At 47.9% G+C, this 15,040-nt stretch overlaps 1 protein-coding gene across 1 annotated transcript in view; it reads right to left on the bottom strand.

Annotated features, from left to right (window-relative positions):
* Positions 1-12,909: 12,909 nt before the first annotated feature.
* The window catches only part of ZHX2 (zinc fingers and homeoboxes 2), a 259,482-nt gene continuing 257,351 nt past the window's right edge, over positions 12,910-15,040 (bottom strand). Inside the window, exon 5 of the mRNA XM_069220686.1 lies at positions 12,910-14,122. The gene's annotated coding sequence lies outside the window, so the exon portion shown is untranslated. The remainder of the gene's footprint in view (positions 14,123-15,040) is intronic.

Raw genomic sequence — 15,040 nt, 5'->3', positions numbered from 1 at the left:
TTCGGCTAGAGTGGAGCTCACAACCTCCCAGAGTGGTCGAACTGTGGGACAGTCGGTCAAAATGTGCTTTAGATCACAGGATGTCTCTGGGCATCTCCAGCACTTCGCATGTGGGAGGAGCCCTGTCCTGTGTAGTTTCGCTGGGGACCAGTGCCAGAAGTGTAAGACCTTAAAGAGACAGAACTTTAAGCGTGCCTCCCGCGTACCTCTGTCCAAGGCTTCCAGAGTGTCTTCCCAGTCGGCTGGGTCTAGGACTACCTGCAATCGGGTTTGCCATTGCAAACGTAGCTTATCCGCTAGGGGCTGGGAATAAAGTTGTCGGGTGATTAGGTCATAGAGGCCTGCCATTACTCCCTTATGTTGCCCCCATTGTTGCAAATAAACCACTACGGGGAGGACTGGGACCCCCGTCGGACGTCACCTCCCAAGGAGATACAGTTGCATATATCTCCATTCCTGGCTTGGCTGGAGACTGAACTCTTCCCGCATCCTGTGGAAGGGTTTGAGCGCGTCGTTTTCTAGGACCTGCGAGAGGGTAAGGATGCCAGCCCTCCTCCATTGTAGCCAGTTGAGTAACTCACCGCCTATCTGGAGGCCGCTGTTGTGTCACAAGGGCGCTTGGGCATGGATGAGGGGATGAACCCCAAGTAATCTGTGGACCCTTCGCCAGGCTGCCCTGGACGCTTTCAGAATAGGATTCACCGAGGTGACAGATGGAAGATCATCACGGTAAGGTCCCCCGAGGCCCTCATTCGCAAACAACAGCTGTCTTTCCACTGTGGTCCATAGAGGCAGATCAGGTGCTTTTGACAATGTTTGGGACAGTTGTAAAGCTAGAGAGTAATGCTCCACTGAAGGGAGCCCCATGCCCGGTGTGAACGGCGGGCTAGGAGCTTGGCAGGTGATAGTCGCGGTCGCATATAGCCCCATACGAATGACCTAATGAGCGCATCTATGCCGCGTAGTGTGGAGAGGGGTACCTGTAAAGGGAGGAGTCCCAGGATGTAGGTGAAGCGGGGTACTGTAACCCTCCTGACCGCCTGCACTCGGCCCCACATTGAGAGGCCCAATTGGGTCCATTTTGCAAAGTCCAGTTTCGTCCACGCAAAGAGGGGTTCGATATTGTCCGCCACCATGTGTGCCAAGCCTGGGTTGACTAATACTCCCAAATATTTGAGGCGTTTCGGCGTCCAGCGGAATGGGTAACCTAGAAGTACTGCCTTTGTGGTTACTCGCGAAAGGGGAAGTGCCTCGCTCTTATCCCAATTAATGCGATAGCCAGAGAGGGTTGCGAATTCCTCGATGACCTCTAGCAAGGCTGGTATGGATCGTTCTAGGTCCGTGAGGGTTGGTAGGACGTCATTGGCGTACAGGTAGATTTTGGAAATACCTCCTCCGGCTAACGGTAGGCTGGATATAAGGGGAGAGGATCGAATAGCTACGGCCAAGGGCTCCATCGCTATGAGGAACAGAAGGGGTGAGGGGGGACAGCCCTGTTGCGTGCCTCTACGGATAGGGAAAGGGGCCGAAAGGAAGGCTCCAGAGTTGACTCTGGCCGCAGGCTGGTCATAAAGCAGCCGTACCATAGAGATAAATTTGTCTCCCAGGCCAAATCTCTCCATAGCCGTGAACAGGTAGGGCCATTCTATGCGGTCAAACGCCTTTTCAGCGTTTAGAGACCGGGCTAGCGCCATCCCCGGTGAGTCCCTTGCAGTCCATAGGGTATGACATAGGGTGCGCAGGTGAAGTGCGGCCTGGTACAAATCCCACCTGCGTATGGTGAATTAAGGACGGTATTACTTTGCGCAGTCTGTTTGCCAAAACGCTTGCTAAAATTTTTATGGCTCCGTTTAGGAGAGATGGGTCAGTAGCTGCCACATACTAGAGGGTCCCTCCTGGGTTTTGGTATAATGGCTATCGTGGCATTATTGGATATGGCTCCCAGTGCCTGGGTTTCACAGGCTTCATTCAGGGCCTTGTGTAGGATATCAATCACTTCCTTCCCTACCCACTTGTAGAATTCCGCCGGGTATCCGTCCTCCCCAGGTGATTTATGGTAGGGGAGGTCGGTGATGACTATCTAATTCCTGCCTGCTTATTTCCCCTTTCAGGAGACTGCGTCCCTCCTCTGATAAGGAGGGGAGAGCAAGGCCTTCTAAGAAGGTGGCACTCTGTGTCGGGCTAGCTGTTGTTTCCGGTGTATAGGGGCGTCTGTAAAACAGCGCAAATTCATTTGCAATAGCTTGCGGGTGTGTCAGTATTTCCCCAGAGGAGGATCGGATGGCCGGGATAGCTAAAGCGGCTGTTCTTTGACGAAGTTGGACTGCCAGCAGTCGTCCGGCCTTCTCGCCTTGTTCGTAATGTCTCCCTTGTAGCCTCTGCAGTGCATACTCAGCCTGGGTGGTATATAGCTCGTGGAGAGCCATTTGGGCGCGCTCTAGTTTGACGCCCTGAAAGGGAGGGGTGCGCTGTATATTGTCTAGTAAGTCGACGAATATCGAGTTCCAGTGCCACCTTTTGCTCTTTCCTTTCTTTATTCGCCAGTGCAGCATCTCGCATGAGCTGACCTCGTATCGAGGCCTTAGCTGCGGCCCTCATGATTCGGCTTGAATTTACAGTGCCTAGGTTGTCCTGGCCGAAAGTGGTTGCATGGTCCTGCAATTGTAGCTTACCCTGGGGGGAATCAATAGCGATGAATTGGTAGCCTCCAGGGTTTGTGACCCGGGGATATTAGACCCACTGGATGGCTACAAGAATGGGAGCATGGTCCGAAAGGCCTCCCTCTAGAATGCTATCGTCAACAGTATGGGCTACTAGATTGTCAGATAGAAGAAAGTAGTAAATCCGGGATTAGGTACTGTGTACCGGTGAGAGAAAAGTAAATTCTCTCTCTGCTGGGTGAGTCAGTCTCCAGTGGTCCACCAAGCCATTGTCCGAGAGTTTATCAGTCTGTAGGGCCCTGTCTGTGTTGTTAAATGTGTCCAGGGGTCCCATTTTGTCCAGTACCGCGTCTCTAGCTATGTTCCAATCACCTCCTATTATATAGCGAGATGCCCCTATCTCGGTCAGGAGCTGATTGAGCTGTAGAAAGAAAAGGCATTTGGGGCCCGTTGGTGCATAGACGGAGCCCACACATAGTGTAGTCTCCCCAATCTTCAGTTTGGCGAATACATAGCGGCCATCGGGGTTGGTCCATAATTTGATGATCGTGAAAGGGAGGGTTTTGCGCAGTAATACCCCACATTTTCTTGGGGTGCTCTCTGTATTGGATAAAGGTGGGTTACAGCTAAACAAAATGGTACCCACCCAGTCCCGTTGTAGTTTGTCTGATTCGAGTCTGTCCAGGTGTGTTTCTTGCAATAGGGCAATGTCAGCCTTTTTGGAGTTAAGATAGGATAAGACTTTTTTCTGTTTAATGTAATGGGTGAGGCCGTTTACATTCCATGAAACTATCCGTAGGGGTACTGTCGGTGCATTGTTTACATTGGGCATCCCCCTCTCTTTTGTCGACCCACCCGGGGGTATGAGTGCGTGGGGAAACGTGGCGGAGTAAGGGTAGGGGTCGGGGGGATGGAGATAAGTGGGGACAGGGGTAGGAGTCTTTAGACGGAGAGAGAGGGTAGAGGGAAAAAGAAGGGGGGAAAGCAATAGGTGTGTAGGGTACCAGGAAGAAAAAGAAAGAAAGAGATGTATCAGTGGAGAAGGGGAACTTAATGGAGATCTAAGAAGACGAAGAAAGAGATCAGGACTGGGGTCCCGATACCCGCGGGCTTTAACCGGCGGGTCTAAAACCTAGGCCAAGTGAGCATCAACGCTCGGCCAGCGGGCCCCGCGCCGAGAGAGAGAGACGGCGCGTGTGGGGCACCTAGGCCCCCCCTGCGCAGGTATCATCGCACGTATACGGATCTGTATCGTGCCCGGCAAGGGCAGGTGGCGCAAGAGAAGGAAAGAAAGAAAGAAAAGGGAAGGAGAGGAAAGGAAAAAGGAGAGGAAAGGGAGAAAGAGAGAGGATAGTGGGGACTGTGTAGAGGACGCACACTACTCCTTCAGCATCCCAGATCAGGGGGTAGGGTAAGGTTGTGATGTTTGAAGTGTGTCATGGGTTTCTCTCGTTCCCTCATCCTCCTCCGATCCCCCTCCCAAAGTGTGATGGTGTTCCCTTGCGCTAAATAGGTATGTCCGTGGTCTGTTCCGCTCCCCCCCCATCACCCACGGCGGGCCCCCAAGGCACTCACTTGAAGACCAGGGTCCTGAGTCCCCCCTCAAACCTAGCGCCCCGTCTTTAGCCAGGATAAACTAGCCGTAAGTGGGATTAATATGCTGATAAAATGATAAAATGATTCCCGCAAGTCCTAGGAAGTGCACAAGACCGGTACTCTAAAGAGGATAAATGAGGTGGGGTAGGATTATTGTTTCTTAGTGAGAGCAGGGGGGGTGAGGGAGTGGAAGAGGGGAGGGGAAGACAGGTTCTGGGCCTCCGAGTGGGGAGAGGGCGGGGAGGGGCATCCGGGGGCAAGTGGGAATAAGCAAAGGCATAGGTAACAATCAAGAACAATCCAAACAGTCAAAAACATTCGGAGTCTGTTAAAGGCACTGGTACTCAGCGTTAAAGTGTCTTAGAGATGTACATAGAACCGGTACTCATCTCTCCATCTGGCCACCTACGCTGTAGGGCCTCTATGGCGCTTCTACAATAGCCCATGATTCGCGACGGCAGAGACCCATAGGGGAGGATTGTGCTCGTTTTGCCTCAGGCGGAGGGCCCTGTGGGTTTCAAAGGGGAACAGGATTTATCTCTATCGTACAGCTGCGTATACATTGCCACCGCCTGTAGTACTTGACCCCTGTCATCATAGTTTTTTGTTAGTTTCTCCAGGTCTCTCCCCCTAGTTTGAGAATCTGTAGCTGTTCTTCTGTCAGGGTCTAGTACAGCTTCTGGCTGGCCAGCTCCCAGGGCTTGGCCCTGTAGGTCCTGGGAGGGGGAGGAGAACTGTTCCGTTGTTTCCATGGTTTGTGACGTGTCTTGCAGTCCCTCTAAAAAATTCTTAGGTCCTCTGGGTCATAGAAGGTCCGGGACTCTCCGTTCTTGGTGATCCACATCCTGGCTGGTTCGAATAAGCCGAATTTCACGTCTAGGTGACGGAGGCGAGGGCGGAGGGAGAGAAAAGCTCTCCTTCGTTCTGCAGTCTCTCTGGAGAAGTCGGCAGAGAGCCGTATTTCCAGGGTACCCAGCCGGAGTGGGCCTTGTGTTCGGGCTGTCTGTAGCAGTTGGCGAGCCTGTCCATGGCGCAGCATGCAGGCTATGAGTGGGCGAGGGCGGCCCTTCCCATCCTGTCTTTTGGGACCAAGTCTATGCGCCTGTTGGAATTCCAGAGGAGGGTCAAATGTTATGTCTGTTAGTTGGGTAGCATGTCTCACAGGTAGGAGGGGATGTCCGTGCCCCAGTCCCTTCTGGGATTCCGAGAAGGCAGATGTTGTTTCTGCGGCTTCTGTCCTCTAGGTCGGTTAGCCTGCTGCAGAGGTGCAGGAGTTCCTGGCCTTTGTTGGCCCAGGAAGCAGCTTGGGCTTCCACTGTCGTCACTCGTTGATCCAGCCTGGAGATTTGCGACTGGAAGCCTGCTATTTCTAGGCGCATAGATCTTGTCTCTGCCATCAGCGCCACCATGGCATTGTCTATACCTTCCAGTTTGCGGCCCACCGCTGATATTTCCTGTAATATTCGATCCATTGACGCACTTTACGTATCCTCTGTCATGTTGGTGTGCGGGGGGGGGGGGGGGGAGAGAGGGGGGTCACCACAGGTGGCTTCAGAGAAAAGCAGTTGACGAGCTGGTTTACCCGTCATCATGCCCCTAGGCATTGCAGATTTCCCAGTGCTAGTGGGGGATCTGGAGGATGCTTGTCCTGGTCTTAGCACTAGCTGGGAGTGTAGAAAGTGATGTGATGTGAGGGGGGGTTGAAGAGAGAGGGGAAGCCCTAGTTAGGCAGCAAGTTCGAATGAGCAATAGCTGATCCTTCTAGATGACCTCAGAAAGTCGACATCCAGATGCTTGGACAAAATGTAAGTCTGGGCACGGGTTCTAATGTAGACTGTGCCTTGTCAGTTCGGGGGGGGAGGAGAGAGAGGCCTCTTGCCGTCTTCCACGCCCTGCGTTGGTTTTGGGGGGGGGGGGGGGGGTGGGTTCGCGGTGATGGAGAAGGAGTGGGAGTGAGGATGAGGTGCGCCTCTTGGGTTGGGCCTCCTGGCTGCCTGGAGGTACTTTCACTTCGGATAGTCCTGTATTTCCTCCTTCCCCCTCTCCCACCATCCGTCCCTCCCCCTCCTTTGCTGTACTTGTGTATCATCTTGTTTTGTCGTTCTTGACGTATATTGTTTCCCCCTCCTCCTGCGCACTGTTGTCTGGCTCTGTTGTATTCCTTGGGCTGTTTTGCGAGCTGTTCGTGGTTGGTTGGGTCTTATTTTATTTTTTTTCCTTTTCCTTTATTATTGTACTTTTGTCTTTTTATTATGTTTATCTTATGCTGCTCCTTTTTGCTCTGCCCCTTGTTTCAATATTTGTTAGTTCTCTCCTCGTTTTCGTTTCTTTTTCTACATCCCTATTTCTTGGTTGCTTCCTGTTTTAATCAGTTTTCCCTCCGTTGTGTTTCGTCTTGCTGTGTCCCGTTTCTCGCTCTCTGTTTTTGGTTTTCGGGGTTCCCCCCACGTAGGTCTCCGCCACAGTATAACGCACCACGAGGCCGTGGATGCGCGGCCTCCGATCTCCGGCTAGGTGAGGGGGGGAGGGGTGTGTGGGCCATCGGAAGAGTCCAACAACACCCGCCACCCCCGGGGTCCAAGAAGGTGTGTCTCCGGTGCCGAGTCTCTCCTTTGCTCTGGGTCGCGCGGATCTCTGTCCCGTTCTCTGCTCTCCCCAAGCCCAGGGGAGAGTGGTCGTTGCACATGGGGGCAGGCGAGGCGTCGGCCGCTCGGTGCCTATGCCGGTGTTCACGGCAGCAAGGGCGGGGGGGGGGGGCGCCTCTTACTGCAAGTCTTCAAGAGGCCAGTCCACCACTTGAGGCTGCGGCTCGTACTCCTGCCGCAGGCCTCAGGTCCGTGTTCCGCTTTCCCCACGGTACATCAGGGGAGAGCGCTTCTGCTTTGCGCCGGACATCGGCCCCCCACCGACTCCGATCCCTCAGACGTGCTCCGGCGCTGCACAGGAGGGCCCGATGCACCCCGATGCGCCCCCACCCTTGTCCCGCGGCCTCGCAGAGCTCAGCTCTCAGGCGGCCATCCTGGATCGTGGCCAGACCACACCCTCTGGTAGACGACTGTTTAACAAAGGTCACAATTTGTATGTAGGAAACTTCTACACTGGAGTGAAGTTGCTCAAGAATTGTTCAGAGTGGACACTGTTGCTTGTGGCACAATCCACTAACTGGAAAGGCTATCCAAGGGAGCTTGTCTGTAAAAAAAACTGAAAAGGGACAGTGCAATGCCTTGTGGAATGAAGAGCTGCTAGCTCTGAAATTTGCAGACAGGAGGGATGCCTACATACTAATTACCATCCATGATGAGAGTACCTCACCTGTGGCGGTTTGGGATCAATTTGCTGAAGTGCACAAACCTGTGTGCATTTTAGACTACAATAAGCACATGGGTGGTATTGATATAGTAGATCAGGGGTTGGAAACTTATACTGCTGTTCGCAAGTCTTACGTTTGGTATAAAAAGTTGGCAATGCATTTGTTTGATTTAGCAACTTTTAATTATTTTATTTTGTTCAAGGATTGCTCCCCAGAGTCAAGGATGAAATTTGTTAAATTTCAGGAGTCAGTGATAGACAACCTTGTTGTGGTGGATCATGCAAGAGTTCCTAGAGTAGTAGTGGTGGAGGATGTGGCTAGATTGAAAGATCGCTACTTTCCTGATCAGATTCCTCCAACTCCCCAAAAAAAGACTTTCCCGGCCTGGGCTGTGTGTGGCCGGCTGTTTCAGGAGTTACCACACTAAAAAGAACTTTGGGGAAATATCGCGAGCGTAGACTGCCTGTTTTATATTTTCATATGTTCAGTTTCACTGTTGGCATTACTGTCATATATTTAGTTAGAGCTTTTGTGTTAGCAGTTTTGTACTTATTTATAGTTAGTCAGTGGTTTCTTTGTTGTTTTAACTGGGGGGAAATAAAAAGTGATTGCGGTGTGAGTGGAGTGGCGCTTGGCTGGCGGCGTAAATCGTGAATTGCTGTTGGCCACTGAAACACACAGCTAGCCAAACACCAGTCCACACACTCCCATCAGCTGGTGTGATTGCTGAGTCAGGCATTTGGGCGTATGAAAGTGATGGGCCCTTGAATGGAGCTGTCTGTAGATGTGAGTGTTGTAATGTGCTGGGTCTATGGCTGGCAGTATGAATGGTCTTGTGCATGTCATGTATGAAAGGTGTGTGAATGGACTGTAAAGCGGTTGGTGCCTTGATGCAGCTTTACAGCTCACAAGCTGAGTCTTCGGTTCAGTTTTTTGGCCTTTTAGTTATAAGCAGTGCATTTCGTTTTTGTGAAATCTCGTTAAAAAAATTTGATCTACTGAACCATCACTCACCCTCGTGCCAAATCCAACCAGTATGTGTGGTAAAAATGAGAAACCTGCTCTGCTGTAATCAGGCGTCGAAGCAAACCTTTGACATGCTTGGAGTGTCAGGTTGGACCCCGATGATGGAGCATGCCATCAATTTGGCTGGAGGGTGAGGACCTGCATTTCTGGTCCCAGGTGCGGCATAATCTAGGGAAACCTATCAGACTCAGACTTTTTTTTAAACTAGACACCCAGAGGAGTCCAGGGCTGTGTGGCTTGCGTGGATCCCCCAACATTTTCTTACCCATACTCCCTGCAAACCTCAAAATTCACTTAAAAAAGTATTTTCCTCACTTTTCTTCGTAGGATCACCGCGCTGGAATAAATTTCCTACCACCCACCATTCCCCTTAGTCTCCCAAGTAAAATGATACCTCACTTTGTGGGGCCCCAAAGCAGAGTCAGCCTAAAAATGTATACAAAAAAAATTGTGCTTATCAACTCGCTGTGCTAGCCCCTCAATCACTACACGTTTTTAGCCTTTTCCTGTTGCAGGCACCTGGGCCACCCACACAAGTGAGGTATCATTTTTATCGGCAGATCGAGGACACACATTAGATGGTAGGAAATGTGTGCCAACAAAGTGATCATACAAAGAAAAGTGTGGAAATGTGATTTCTTTAGCTATATTCAAGGTTTGCAGAGGAGTCTGGGTAAGGAAATGTTGGGGGGGGGGGGGTCCATGCAAGCCACACCTCCTTGGACTCCTATCTAGTTTTAAAAAATGTATGGGTTTGATAGGTTTCCCTAGATGACCGCCGCACCTGGGACCACAAACTCAGCTCCCCCTGCAAAAACAGGTAGTTTTGTATAGATCATTTTGATAAGTCCACGTTGTGTTTTGGGGCATTTTCTTTTGCAGGGGGTAACGCTCGGTAGAAGAAAGTCTGTGGCTCCCCATAGATTCCAGAACTTTCCATAATCGAAATGTGAGGAAAAAGTATTTTTTGTGCCAAATTTAGAAGTTTGCCAAGGATTCTCAGTAAGAGAACCTGGTGAGAGCCCCACTAATCACTCCCTTCTGAATTCCCCTAGGTGTCTAGTTTTCAGATGTGTCCAGGTTTGCTGAGCGAGAGGCCAAAATCCACAGCTAGGTACTTTGCAAAAAACTGTTCAGTTTTCCTTGGGAAAATGTGATGTGTCCATGTTGTGTTTTGGGGACATTTCCTGACTGGGGCACTAGGCCTACCCACACAAATGAGGTACCATTTTTATCGGGAGACTTGGGGGAATGCTGGGTGGAAGGAAACTTGTGGCTCCTCTTAGATTCCACAACTTTCCATCACCAAAATGTGAGGAAAAAGTATTTTGTCCCTCCAAATTTTAGAGGGTTGCAAAGGATTCTTGGTAATAGAACCTGGTGAGAGCCCTACAAGTCACCCCATTCTGTATTTCCCTAGGTGTCTACTTTCAATAAATGTATAGGTTTGCTAGGTTTCCCTAGGTGCCGGCTGAGCTAGAGGCCAAAATCCACAGCTATGCCACCTTGCCAAAAAAAAAAGATTTCAGATTTTAATGTAAAAATATGATGTGTCAATGTTGCGTTACCTGTCACAGGCATTAAGCCAGCTCACACAAGTGAGTTACCATTTTTATCGGAAGACTTGAGGAAACACAGAATAGAAGAACAAGTGTTATTGCCCCTTATCTTTCTCTACATTCTTTCCCTTCCAAATGTTTGATAGTGTGTAAAAAAGACGTCTGGTTGAGAAATGCCCTGTAATTCACATGCTAATATGGGGACCCTGGAATTCAGAGATGTGCAAATAACTACTGCTTCTCAACACCTTATCTTGTGCCCATTTTGGAAATACAAAGGGTTCCTTGATACCCCTTTGTGACTCTTTATATTCACCAAATAAATTGCTGTATGCCCATTGCAAGGTACACCTCATTTATTGGCAATGCCTCTCTAGAGTTCTTGATGAACCTACAAGCCCTTGGGACAACAGCACTTTGGATAATTTTGCATGAAGTAGGTCAATCTGATTGGAAGCACCCAAGCCACAAACTTGCCCCCAGCTGTAGGCATGTACCGACTAGGTGGAGGGATGTCTGGTCGCGAAAATTACATCAACAATCTCAGGAGGTAGATCAAAAGCTCTCAACTGCTGCCGCTCAATCTCTGAGCATGGAGGTGGACGTATGCAGGTTAGGGTACAGGACCCTGCCCTGATGCTGCGACAGGAGATCTTCCTGAAAGGGCAGCCTGATCCGCAGACAGATGCTCAGGATACCATACTCTCCTTGCCTAATCCAGTGCTACTAGTATGACTTGCGTCCAGTCCTTGAACTTCTGCAGATCCTTGGGCAGAAGAGGTATCTGCAGAAAGGTGAACAGGAGTATCAAGTTTCAATCTATGCAGCACACGTCTCTAAGCGAGACATGCTTTGGAAACTCCACGCACAAGTGCTGACATTGCACTCTTGGCGGTGGCTAAAAGACGGAGCCATGGTGCACCCTATTTGCGCAAGAGGTCTGGCACCACCTCCGGATGTTGCCGCCACTTGTGATCCACAAGGCAGAAGCAGCTGAGTTTGTGTGCCCTGCGTTCAGAGATTCCACAAGGTGGCAAATCGCCAGGAAAATCTAGTGTTCTGGCCACGGCCAGTGGTGAGATGCCTCCTTCAGTTACTACTGTCGTTTTACAGTATATGTTGTATTCTTGATTGGCAAGATACCACTGGTTCTGGACTCACTGCGACTTCTGATCCCACTGTAGAGCCTGCATATGCCATTTGGCATGCTTCACGAGCAGGATGCCTACATAGAGCCCTGCACATCACTTCCAGAGCAGAGTGGCATCAGTGCAGAGCTGCATGGTGCCAAAAGTTAGCTTGCAGGGGTACTGCTTAAGACTTTCTGGATCCAGTGTGACATCTGGGGGATCTGCAGTTAGAAGTCTCTGTCAGACTCTTACACTCTGGAATGGCCACTGAAGCGGGTCTCCATGACGAGAGCTTTCTGACTGTTTTGGTGATGCAATTTAGAAACTGCAGTCCTGAATCGGCTTGAGAATTATCCAGGCGCAGTACCCACAAATCGTGGAGTCGTGTGAGGGCCCTAGACACCAGAGAAATACCTTGTGAGGGTCTGTCACAGATGCCCTGTACTTTTTGGAGGTGGCATGTTCCCTTGCACACTGAAAAATAAATTCTGAAAAATTTATCAAAAGCCGAGAAAAGATTTGTGAGTGAGCTCAGGATCCACGGCCAAAGGAGCACAAAGAAAGGAACTGAGGTCTGTACAGTGGAAGTGCATGTATGTGGCTCCGGCGTTGCATACAGAGTGGGAGGAAGTCCACACGATGCAACCAGAAGACATGCAGGTGGAATGCTGAGACAAATTCTCCAGATCAAGCCTGGCACCTGAGGGTATTCACTAAGTGAGGAACATGCAGCTGGAAACAGGTTTCCTTCAGTTTCTTACTCTCCATGTCTGGGGGATCCAATTGAGTGTAAACAATTCCTCTTAAAACCCTTTACAGTAGTACCACCGACTATTTTCACAGCTATGATTTATACTTATCCTAGTACCAAGCATCAAGGGGTTCCGTTACCATGACAATACCAAAAGTACACGTTGCTCCATCTATGTTTATATTCGAATAAAAATATTTCTTTAGGTTTCCGTTTGTTGAAATTACGTGCTAGAATGAATTACTGTGATTTATTTTGATGTACTTATTAAAATGAAATCTTCTATTTTCTGATACCCCATTCATTGAGCAAAAATATATTTAGAAGCGTATTCACTCAAGAGTAAATTCTGTGATCAAGAAACAGTTTTGCTTATTTCTAAAATGGAGATTAGTTAAAGTCCAAACATCTGCAGGCAGTTGAATCGTCCCCGACAATTCCTTTCTGTTGAGCACCTTGGAAGTATAAAATAAAAATGCAACGCCCGTTATATGTAAATAGAAAATGAATACAGAATAGTAATGCATTTTACTGTGAAAGTCAATATTTACCATACCTTTTCACAACAAAAAATATTTAATGGATAGGGAAACAGTCACAACTGATCTAGCAGACACTGGATCAATTAGTGTCACAGCTGATAAGAACTAAGCTCTGAAAAACTAAACTAGTTTTTTATTGCTTGTGCAATAAAAGGGTAATGTGCCTCTTCGGGAAATGCAGAAGAAGTTAAATCCGCCTCATAAGATTTGAGTGAAGTGCACGAAATTATGCTTAGACTCCAAGGAAGGGAAAGCCTTCCCTGTGTAGCAAACACTGATTATTAGAAAGACAGGCATTACAAACAAAGGCAAAATACTGACATGGGAGCAATACGTATACGGAAAGAGGTATAAATATTTATTTGAAATGACATTTTCCCAAACTAAACATAAAAAATGCAGGTTCTCATTCTGCGCTGTTTTATTTTACAAAACCGTAAGGAAGTTCTTTCCCTTTACAATCTATTTACAAACACAAAAAAATTACCAAAGATGTGTTACACTTGCTGTCCTGTCGAGTAAGAACAAATAGCTAACATGTTAGAAAATGTTTTTCCTACTCCCTAACATTATATTTGTGCAGTATACTGAAATATGGATATTTTTTCCAACACATTTCTTAAAGAAACGTTACCAACAATGGCATCGCCCAATGGCAACGTTTTTTTTAAACAAAAAGAAAAAAAAAAAAAATTCTGGTATGGACTTAGTTGGACAACATTTCTGACTCGCCTCTCTGCTGCCTTGCATAATTGATAAAGCAGTTCTATAATTAAATATGAACCGTTGCCCACCAAAAGATTTAAAGATTCTCAGCAGCATGGGCTTTCTCACATGGCCATGCTTCTGCTTTTCAGTCCCTCCAAACGTACGTCAGTGTGATGATACCAAGCAGGTAGATGAGATGCGGGCACCATTGACCAAACAAAAACTCACTTCTCCTTGCGTGCTGAAAAAACCTCTTCGGCTCCTCCTGGTTTGGCTTGGATGTCATACACCTTACTGCCTCCCGGTCAGCAGTAACCTTTCGGTCAGCATTAACCTTACATGTCCTCATCTTCATACAATGAAATGCACTGATTAAAGGGTGCTACAAACCATCTTTGATGGTTGTTTACCAAACTATCCTGGCAAGCCACTCACTACAATTTTAACCCATTTTTGAAACAGGACATATAGTTAGTTAGTGGTCGCTAAGCCTACAAATATTCAAACAGATCAGATCATTTACGAAAGTGACTTTCACTAATTATAGCGAACAAAACATGGCCACATCTCTTCAAATTAGTTCCTGTACAGCTAACGAGGGCAGGTGCAAAAATATTTACAACCCTTTTCTGAAAGCAGTAGTAGACCTTTGGCACTACGAACAATTCCTGTTGATGTTGCTCCCACCAGGGTTGACAGCTTGGCCTTCATGGCTGAATTTTCACGTGGAGCCGCACCTCACTCAGAGGCTCTCTTCACAAATACGAAAATATAGGTTTTTACTCTGTTCAAAGGCAGACGCGCTCAGTTATCTAAAATGTATACAGTAACTTGCAGATCCTGAAAAAAGCAATAAAAAAAATCGTCAGTGACAAATTTCCTACATTGTAAACAGAGCATGAAAAAAACTTTCCAATTATTAACATTAACAAGTGTTACGTAGACGTTTTGTGTAGGGGATAATGGGTGTGTATCTGCAAGATTTCAACTTCGTTTGGGGCTGAAATACCACAATTAATAATCACTGGATTAAATATGTCATTGTTTTAATAAAACGTAGGATTCAATGCTGGAAGTAAGAAAATGGTTTCCTACTAGCACATTATTCACCAGTCCAAAAGATACTTTGCACTCAACATGATACTGCAACTTTGCTATATTGAATCATGTGAGGACTAGAAGTGGTTTCTCCCATCCAGGGAAAGAAGCAGAATGCAGCGCCAAAGTCAGCTAACAGATGGGACACCACCAAAAGAGAGGATCAGAATATTGCACGAAACCTGTATTTGCAAAGTCTAAAAGCGTTTATCAGAACTCACCCCAAGGGCCACCAAAGAGCTTCTCGGAGTTAACACAATAAAGGCCACCATTCTTTTTTTAATTTTTATTTATTGAGCATATATGAGCAGGCATATAAAAACACTGATGTAGCCAAATTTCATATAAGGATTACAGCATGTTGCAAGACAATAATACAATGTGGAGGTTTCAGACTTGGTTTCAACTTTGAGTCAGACTGCAGTAGGTGGACTCTTTTCCCCATGCCATAATTATTCTGAATGGCGCCAGTCCTTTGGGCATACAGAAGTTCCCTTTTCATTTTCTTTACCCAAAGTTCATATGATGGAGACTGCAAGGTTTTCCATTGCTGCAAGATCAGAGATTTCGCCACCAACGTTAAAATAAATATTGATTTGAAACTTTTGACAAAGCAGGGTGGTTGGCTATACCAAAAAGCACCCCCCATTGGTTCCGGCT

This window comes from Pleurodeles waltl, chromosome 2_2 (assembly GCF_031143425.1).
Source record: "Pleurodeles waltl isolate 20211129_DDA chromosome 2_2, aPleWal1.hap1.20221129, whole genome shotgun sequence".
Classification (NCBI taxonomy): Eukaryota; Metazoa; Chordata; class Amphibia; order Caudata; family Salamandridae; genus Pleurodeles; species Pleurodeles waltl.
The sequence above is the reverse complement of the archived record's forward strand: the minus strand, read 5'-3'. Positions and strand labels throughout refer to the sequence as shown.